Source organism: Pygocentrus nattereri, chromosome 5 (genome assembly GCF_015220715.1).
Source record: "Pygocentrus nattereri isolate fPygNat1 chromosome 5, fPygNat1.pri, whole genome shotgun sequence".
Classification (NCBI taxonomy): domain Eukaryota; kingdom Metazoa; phylum Chordata; class Actinopteri; order Characiformes; family Serrasalmidae; genus Pygocentrus; species Pygocentrus nattereri.
This window is the reverse complement of record NC_051215.1, coordinates 49,560,920-49,570,497: the sequence shown is the minus strand read 5'-3', so window position 1 is coordinate 49,570,497 and position 9,578 is coordinate 49,560,920.

Sequence of the window (9,578 nt, the reverse complement as noted above, 5' to 3'; positions counted from 1 at the left end):
AAAACATAAAATGTGGCCTGTGCAAAAGTTGTGACACTTCTTATATTTTTCCAATGTGCTAGTCAATTAAGCAATTTGAAGGAAATGTTGTCTGTAGAGGATGTATTAACAAATTTTCACTTAGAAATTCAACAAAACTTGCAAATTGACTGGTAGTGTTCATCTATTGCACAGAGCTGTATATACATTACCACCGAAACACTGTTTTTGTTGATATGAAACCAATTTGTTTTGTACATATCGGCATACAAATCTCTTTTTAGCTCCTTTCACACTGACTTATTCTATTCTATTCTATTCTATTCTATTTGCTGTTTTTATTTTATTTGCCCTTTAGTTATATGTTTTAATTTCTTTTATGTATACCCCATAGTCTGTGTACTTGTCTGGTCTGTTTGGTCAAATTCATAAACTGTGTATCACACAATTATTCTAGTCCTGATTGTACATAAATATATAAAATGATTCTTAGTAAGATGCATCTAGTCTAGAACTTTATAATAATTGTTGTAACTTTATTGTGTAGTAATCTTAAATACGTTTATATTAAAAGATGAGCAGAAGTAGAAGACAGACTGAAAAAGCTGTACAACAACAAGGATGAAGGATAAATTTTATATCCAGAAAAGTGGTGAGCAAATCTGAAGACAGACAAATTGACAAAAAAGAATGTAGATTTCTTATTCGTGGAACTCTCAAAATCTCAAATAAGTATCTAAAAATACCTTTTGATGAAGCTTTTACACTCTAAAAGCTATTTTTCCCATTTGGAAATTTTGAAAATGATTTCAAAATCATTGAAATGGTTCCACTTTAAATCATACTGGATGTAAAACATGTAATATAAGACCACAAATAACAGAAGATGTGTTGCGTACAGTTACATTATACACATTGAATGTAGTAACATATAGGATAATATAAGCTATATACTCATATGCTGCTCAACAGAGTAACTGGCAGCTTGGAGCTAATATAACAATGCAGTGCCAGTCATAGTAATCAGATAAAATTTACTTATAAAGCAAACTAAAAGGTTTAAAGAAGTACATGACATATGTGGTGTCTGTAACTGTCTCTAATTGTAAATAAAACTACAAAGTCAATGAAATGAATTTAATATCCCATCATTAATTGCGTGTCTCCATTATTCTCCAACATGACACTGTTTAGCTCATCTAAGATTAAAGGAGCAGCTTCACTCAGCCTTGCAGCATATCAGATATCATAGGATGTCTTACTGTAGCTAGTGACCGGTTTCAGGGCTTCTACTCATAACAGTGCTAGTTTGAAGCTCAGTTCAGCAGCAGCTTTTAGATCAAAATGCCTTTAAGTTTCTGAAAAACATACAGTCAGTTTGGTGGGTCCAAACGTTCTTTATATCAAACTGAAGTTCAAACAGGCGGTCAGGTGCAGGCATGAAAATCCAACGTTAAATCGTCACAGTGCGATGCAAGGCACACTGGGAGAAGAAGGATTACATACAGAAGTAAAGCTTGTTTGGAAACAGTCAATATTTATGGTGAGCGGTGAGTGTGTGTGTGGGGTGGGGTTGCTGTGTGTGTGTGTGTGTGTGTGTGTGTATGGGTGCGGTTCTTGTGTTCCGCCTCACTGACAGTGTGTACAGTTGGTGGACAGCGTGACACCTGTGGCATGCAGCACCTGGGCGGGATCAGTGTTTGATTGACAGCTGAAAGCTCTCTCCACCCAATGTCAATCTGCAGGGAAATCCTTTATACTGCAGTCTCCCATGATCAGAAAAATTGCTAATCTTTCTCTTAAGACTGTAAAAATGCATCGATCTGAAGGTGCTGACTGAACTGAATTTGGATTTTTTTAAATGGATTTTAATAGACGATAATAATATTCTTATGAAGTATGCTCTTAATTTTGGCCAACATAAAATTACTCTTGGTAGCTGGCAGCCTTTAGGGCTCTCACTCTTGGTAGCTGCCAGCCTTTAGGGCTCTCACTCTTGGTAGCTGGCAGCCTTTAGGGCTCTCACTCTTGGTAGCTGGCAGCCTTTAGGGCTCTCACTCTTGGTAGCTGCCAGCCTTTAGGGCTCTCACTCTTGGTAGCTGCCAGCCTTTAGGGCTCTCACTCTTGGTAGCTGGCAGCCTTTAGGACTCTCACTCTTGGTAGCTGCCAGCCTTTAGGGCTCTCACTCTTGGTAGCTGCCAGCCTTTAGGGCTCTCACTCTTGGTAGCTGCCAGCCTTTAGGACTCTCACTCTTGGTAGCTGCCAGCCTTTAGGACTCTCACTCTTGGTAGCTGCCAGCCTTTAGGGCTCTCACTCTTGGTAGCTGGCAGCCTTTAGGGCTCTCACTCTTGGTAGCTGCCAGCCTTTAGGACTCTCACTCTTGGTAGCTGCCAGCCTTTAGGACTCTCACTCTTGGTAGCTGCCAGCCTTTAGGGCTCTCACTCTTGGTAGCTGGCAGCCTTTAGGGCTCTCACTCTTGGTAGCTGGCAGCCTTTAGGGCTCTCACTCTTGGTAGCTGCCAGCCTTTAGGGCTCTCACTCTTGGTAGCTGCCAGCCTTTAGGACTCTCACTCTTGGTAGCTGCCAGCCTTTAGGACTCTCACTCTTGGTAGCTGCCAGCCTTTAGGACTCTCACTCTTGGTAGCTGCCAGCCTTTAGGACTCTCACTCTTGGTAGCTGCCAGCCTTTAGGGCTCTCACTCTTGGTAGCTGCCAGCCTTTAGGACTCTCACTCTTGGTAGCTGGCAGCCTTTAGGACTCTCACTCTTGGTAGCTGGCAGCCTTTAGGGCTCTCACTCTTGGTAGCTGCCAGCCTTTAGGACTCTCACTCTTGGTAGCTGCCAGCCTTTAGGACTCTCACTCTTGGTAGCTGGCAGCCTTTAGGGCTCTCACTCTTGGTAGCTGGCAGCCTTTAGGGCTCTCACTCTTGGTAGCTGGCAGCCTTTAGGACTCTCACTCTTGGTAGCTGGCAGCCTTTAGGGCTCTGACTCTTGGGAGCTGGCAGCCTTTAGGACTCTCACTCTTGGTAGCTGCCAGCCTTTAGGGCTCTGACTCTTGGGAGCTGGCAGCCTTTAGGGCTCTCACTCTTGGTAGCTGGCAGCCTTTAGGGCTTGTACTCTTAGTAGCTGGCAGCCTTTAGGACTCTCACTCTTGGTAGCTGGCAGCCTTTAGGACTCTCACTCTTGGTAGCTGGCAGCCTTTAGGGCTTGTACTCTTGGTAGTGCCAGCATTTTGCCAGTATTTTATTGCCTGTATTCCACTACTGTGTAAATAGTCATATTTGTGTATACTTATTCATACATTTTTCATATACTTTTGTATTATATTTTTGTAATTTAAAAAAAAATCAAAATCTTACCAATATAATTGAATTAAACCATCTACTGTGAATTATTCTGTATCTACTATGACACTAATGTTTAAGTGGTGTTATGTCAGTAAGTAACTGGTGTTTAAAAAAAATTAAAATGAGTCCTTTCATAACTACGATTTAGCTATTTTATTATTCAGTCTTATCTATATGCTACTTCAGGTCTGTTTTAATCTCTAGGGTCACTTTCAGGACTTTATGTAATCAGTGTTGAGTGAAAAAGCTCAATAACATATTTTCATTCCAAACTGTATGAGTGCATGTGTGTCTCTATTTGGTTACGAGGTGTTGAGGAACAGGTTCTCACCTTTCTCTTCCATTCATCACAACAGCAACCTGTGTTGATTGACTCATAATACAGACTGTAATATACAGTGACTTTAGTGTTACTGATTATGGTAATTATGTCCTCAATGATATACAAACACTAGTATTAAAGTGAAGTATTAGTGAACTGACTGCAGTGGTAGTTAGTAGTGATGCATACTAATATTGAAGATAATCAGACCACAGTATTAGACTCCAATGTTAATATTAGGCTTCAGTACTAGTGTCACTATTATTAATATTGCTAAGCTTAGAAATTCACTCAACTTCAATACAGAACTTTATTACCTACCGCAATGCCCTGCTGTCTGGGTGTTTGTCCAGAATGCTGCAGAGTTCTTATCAGAACTAGGAGGTTTGACCATCTCAGTCCAGTATTATCAGCACTACATTGGCTGCCAGTTAAATTCTGCTATTGACATGTCTTGACTCCTTATTAGTACCTAGTAATAAAAGCTACAGCAGGTGCTTTTTCATACAAAGCCCCCCAGGTTACAGGGCTCAGACCAAGTCTCTAAGTCTAGGCTAAAACTATTTGTTTAGTCAAGACTTTGGCATTTTTTCTTGTAAGATAAAAGGTGCACATTTGGGGATTCATGGAGAGAATTATGGTAAACTGAAATGTTGGAGTTGTTGCCCCATTGGTGCCGTTTCTATCCTGCTAGATCTACCCTGGTCAACTGTAAGTGCTATTATTGTGAAATGGAAGCAGCTCAACTATGAAGTGGTAGACCACACAAACTCACAGAGCCCTGCCACTGAGTACTGCAGCGTGTAGCGCATAAAATCACCTTCCTCTATTGAGTCTCTGACCACAGAGTTTCAAACTGGGGGGGTGGGGAGAGAAACAACAGCACAAGGCATTGGGACCTTCATGAAGTGGGTCTGTATGGTCAGGTCAGCTGAAGTGGGGTAAAGCACACTGTCACTGGACAGACTCTGCAGCAGTGGATAAATGTTCTCTTGAGAGATCCACATTAACACCCATGTTAATAATAATAATAATATTTATTATTATTATTATTATTTATTATTAATAAAAATAATAATAATGTTAACATTCCATTTTGGAATGAGATATCTAACAAGCTCATTTAGGGGTGACAGTCAGGTGTCCACATACTGTTGTATACAGTGTTTCTTGAAGAGGAGCCCATGTTTGCTGTCCAGACCAGTTTGACCACCATGGAGCCTCTTCCATAACAAATTCACCTGCTGATGAGATTAGTCACTACACAGACTTAACCTAGAACTATTTAATCATAGATATGATTCACTTGCCTCACACTGTACTGGATTCTTTACACATTCATACTAATGCGCTGCTGATCTGCTTCTAACAGTAGTGACTTGTTTTACACTCACGTAATTAATTTTTAATTCTAATAGGCTTCTAATAATAGTATATGGTTGTTATGGTTGAGGTTAAGGAGCTGGTCTTGTGACCGGAAGGTCGCCGGTTCGATCCCCAGTGCCGACAGTCCATGACTGAGGTGACCTTGAGCAAGACACCTAACCTCCAACTGCTCCCCGGGCGTCATGGATAGGGCTGCCCACCGCTCCGGGCAAGTGTGCTCACTGCCCCCTAGTGTGTGTGTTCACTAGTGTGTATTTGGTGTTTCACTTCACGGATGGGTTAAACGCAGAGGTGGAATTTCCCCGTTTGTGGGATTAAAAAAGTACCGCTTACCTTGACACTGGCAGGTTTATAACAGTAAACATCAGTTTAATGACAGGTGCATTTATTTTCTTTTTTATATATTATAATATAATTATTATAATTATAATTAATTATATTATATTTAAAAATATATAATATAATATAATTGTATATTCGTATTCGGTGCTTCATTCTTTAGTCAAATTGCTCTTACAATTGCTCTTCCTTGGCTTCAGGGTTGCCAGATTGCCTCTGTAGGTTCCAGCCAAAAAAAAAAAAAGATCAAAAGTCACAAAAATGCATAAAAATTGCCATCAAAATACACATCAGTGTCATTTTAACCACAATGTGAAATAATAAAGCATTTAACCAATTTGACAATGTTTCTGATGTTCTGTTATGAAGAACTAATTTTTGGCATCCCTGTTAAACATCTGGGAAACTTTACTTTCAATCAAACAGTAAAACTGTGAATCATGTGTGTATGTCTGATTCCATACCTTGCAGAGCTCCCAGGCTCATGTGTTTTCAGAGCATTACACCTTCTCTCTTGTACATGAGGACAGTCAGAAAAGGCAAACGAATAGCAATAATATTGTAAGCATAACATTATTTTTATTTTCCTACTATAGCAGAACTGTGTACGGTTTAGTGAGGCAGAGTGAATCTATTCTACAACACGCGTCCATCACATCAATAATAAACTAACCGCTCGTGTTGATTCTAAGTGATACAGATCTCACTAAAATGTATGTCAGTCATAGTTGGGATAACTGATTGGAACGGCCTATATTCAAACGTCAGCTGCGTTATTAAGTAAGGCAGTTTATTTATTTTATATACTTTTTTAAAACTGGCCTAATTTTTTTAAACCAGCCCAAATTTTGTCACTTTTCCTCCTGCCAAATCCAGTTTGGTAGTAATCTGCCCAGTCTGCTAACACTGCTTGGCTTGTTTACTTGGGGCTTGAGACATGGACCTTCTGTAAAAGTGCTTTGTAACAGTGCCCATTCCAAAAAAACAACACTACACAAATACATCTTAAACGAATTGAATGGCATTAGATTACAGTATTGTTATCCTTATCTATTTGAGCGTGGTGCTAATAACGCCAAGGTCGCGGGTTCGATCCCCGTATGGGCCACTAGCTCTATTGGGGGCAGTCGTGGGCTGGAGGTTAGGGATCTGGCCCTCTGACCGGAAGGTCGCCGGTTCAATCCCCAGGGCTGACAGTCCATGACTGAGGTGTCCTTGAGCAAGACACCTAACCCCCAATTGCTCCCCGGGCGCCTTGGATAGGGCTGCCCACCGCTCCGGGCAAGTGTGCTCACTGCCCCCTAGTGTGTGTGTTCACTAGTGTGTATGTGGTGTTTCACTTCACAGATGGGTTAAACAGGGAGGTGGAATTTCCCCGTTTGTGGGATCAAAAAAGTATCGCTTAAATATACACCAATGTGAAGAGAGATAAAAGCTTGAAAGATCACTATTACGACACAGCAGTGCAGTATATGCATGCATGGCTGTAGTATTAGGGTGTCACGCACTGCAGCACACAGATGTACACATTTTGTTTACTATAACCGTGGCAAACAACACTGCAGTGACCTGCTTCATATTCCTAGGACTTTTGTAGTATTAGTGATACATGGCGTGTTACATTAGTGACAGATGGATGTAATACGTTACTACAATAACACTAATTTATACATAACTAATACTACAGTGTATCTTCAATACTATAGTATATATTACTAATATTACACTCCAATACTACAGCAAATGAATCACTACTACTATAGTATATCCTACTAATACTAACACTCCAATACTGCAGCTGATGTATGACTATATCTAACACAATATATACATAAATATATACATATACATATCACAATATGTATTACTAATACTACAGTAATTCTGCAGTAGTTGTGGATGTATAAACTAAGCCACTGCTGTTTTAAGTGTGACTGTGTAACTGATGTGCTGCACTTTCCTTTATTGTTTCCTCCCAGCCAGTTTGATTTTCCAGCACTGTCTAATTTTAGTTCTGACTTTCAGCACTAATTTGTTAAGCTTGTTCTCAGTGCTTTAAATGAACTCAGCCCTTGAAATAAAAGAAAATCAGTATATCGATGCTGTCGGAACAAAACCTTGCATCTCCTTTTTTGCCGTTTTCCTGTTTTTGACATAATTTGAAAATACCTCTTGCTCTTTACATTGTATGTCAATTTCATGATGAACGCACCAAAAGAAACGGCCCAATATTGCTTGGGAAAAACTCTGGTTCCATTGACTTGCATTAGAAGCACAGTTGCCTGTTTCCTTCTCCTGTAAAGTTGGCAGCGACGTGACCTTTTTGTAAAAATCATGGCATCACTAGATACGCTGAATTAAAAATGGTCACTAAAATGTAAATAAAGTGTAGGTTTGGCCTTTTAATGTAAAAGGTCCTTTAATTTTGCACTATGGATGCAAGCCTAATGTAGCAATAAATGAATGGAAGTGTACTCCCAAGCAATTGGCATGGTGCTAACTACATACCTACATCATCACAGGCTTGCCTCAGATGATGTTGAGCTGTTGAGTCATCTCAAATAGCCTTTCCTGTGTGGTGTCTGATAATATATGCAGCAGCAAGCAGCTTGAATCTGCAGTCAGCATCAGAAAACAGGCAACAAGGTGGAGTCAGTAGTGAAGTTTTGGTTAACTTTACATTTACACTGCAACTATTTAAAGCAATGTGTCACCTCTGATGCCACCGGTGCGTTAATAGTCACAGGTCACATAGTCTTTGGTGTTGTAGCTCTGTCCCCTAGTGGCTGATGCAGTAAACACACTACAGTCACGATATTCCAGGTTAGTGATGTTGCGGATTCGTTAGAGAAATGACAAGCACAGCATCATGGAATTGATATGGCATATTGGTATAGCTACTGTTAATAACCACCACCCCAACCCATCTCCAACTCCATCCCTGCTAAAATAAACCCCACAGAAAACCTTGTGTCATGTTGGTTCTTACTGGTTTTGTAATGTGTTCTGGTATTTTAATGGGTTGAAATAATGATCTAAAAGGTCCTAATGGTTTAACAGGCTACCCACAATGCCTGATTCTAAATGCATTTCGCTACTATTGGAACAAAACCTCGATTGCATCCTCATTTTTTGTCATTTTTCCCGTTTTTGACTAAATTTGGCAGAGCTAGGCAGAGCAACATTAGATGCTGAGGTCTGTTAGAGGTCATCCCTGTGTTCCTCTGGCCTTATGCTCTTGAGATGATGTTCACCAGGCCTTTGTTTTCTCTCATTTAAATTTGTAGGAGAACTCCGATGGCCCCATGTTCCCACATTGAAATTTTCATGGGAAATAGCTCTACGTGTATTTTCCGATTTTATTTGTTCAGTAAACAGAACCTGAAATTGTCTTTATGTGCATGTGGCCTCCAAACTGAGTCTCTTTATCAAAACAAAACAAGGACTGAACATTCCAGTGAACATGAACTAGAATCTATTCAGTGATATACAGCATTTAAATGTTTTACTCGAATTTATTTGATCTTCATAATAACCAAATTTCCAGATTTGGCTTTCATGCTAACAATGAATCCCTGAGCACATCCTCAACATCAGCGTCGGTGTCTTAACTCTCGAAATGTGGCACGCTGGCAACATCTGGTGGACAAGGTGTGAGACTGCACAGTAATAGGCCAATAATTCGAAGTGGTAAATAAAAAAATAATAAATAAAGTACAATTTTAATTAATTTATTTATTCATTTTATTAAATGACACCAGTTTAGATGCTTTGGTGTTAAATTAAACAATTAAACTAAATATATTTAATATTACTCTTGAACTGAATCAACCAGGCTTTAAGACTGGAGTCCACCTTGTGTGAAGAGGCCTACTCTGATGAAAACAGACCATTAGAACTGATGGACTACCATTACATATCGTTGCTGTTGGAAGAAAACCTTGTATCTCCATTTTTGACATAATTTGAAAGTGTCTGTTACTCTTTAAATTGTAAATTTTATGATGAATAGCCTAAAAGAAATTTGCCAAAATGACAAGGGAAAAATTCTGGTTCCATTGACTTGCATTGAAAGTGAAGTAGGTTTTTTCCTTCTCCTGTCAAGTTACTATTATGGAGATACAAGGTTTTCTTCCAACAGCAGCGATATGCATATATACATGCGCATGTGTCCAGAATCATCTGGGTTATTTTACACTGTGATATCA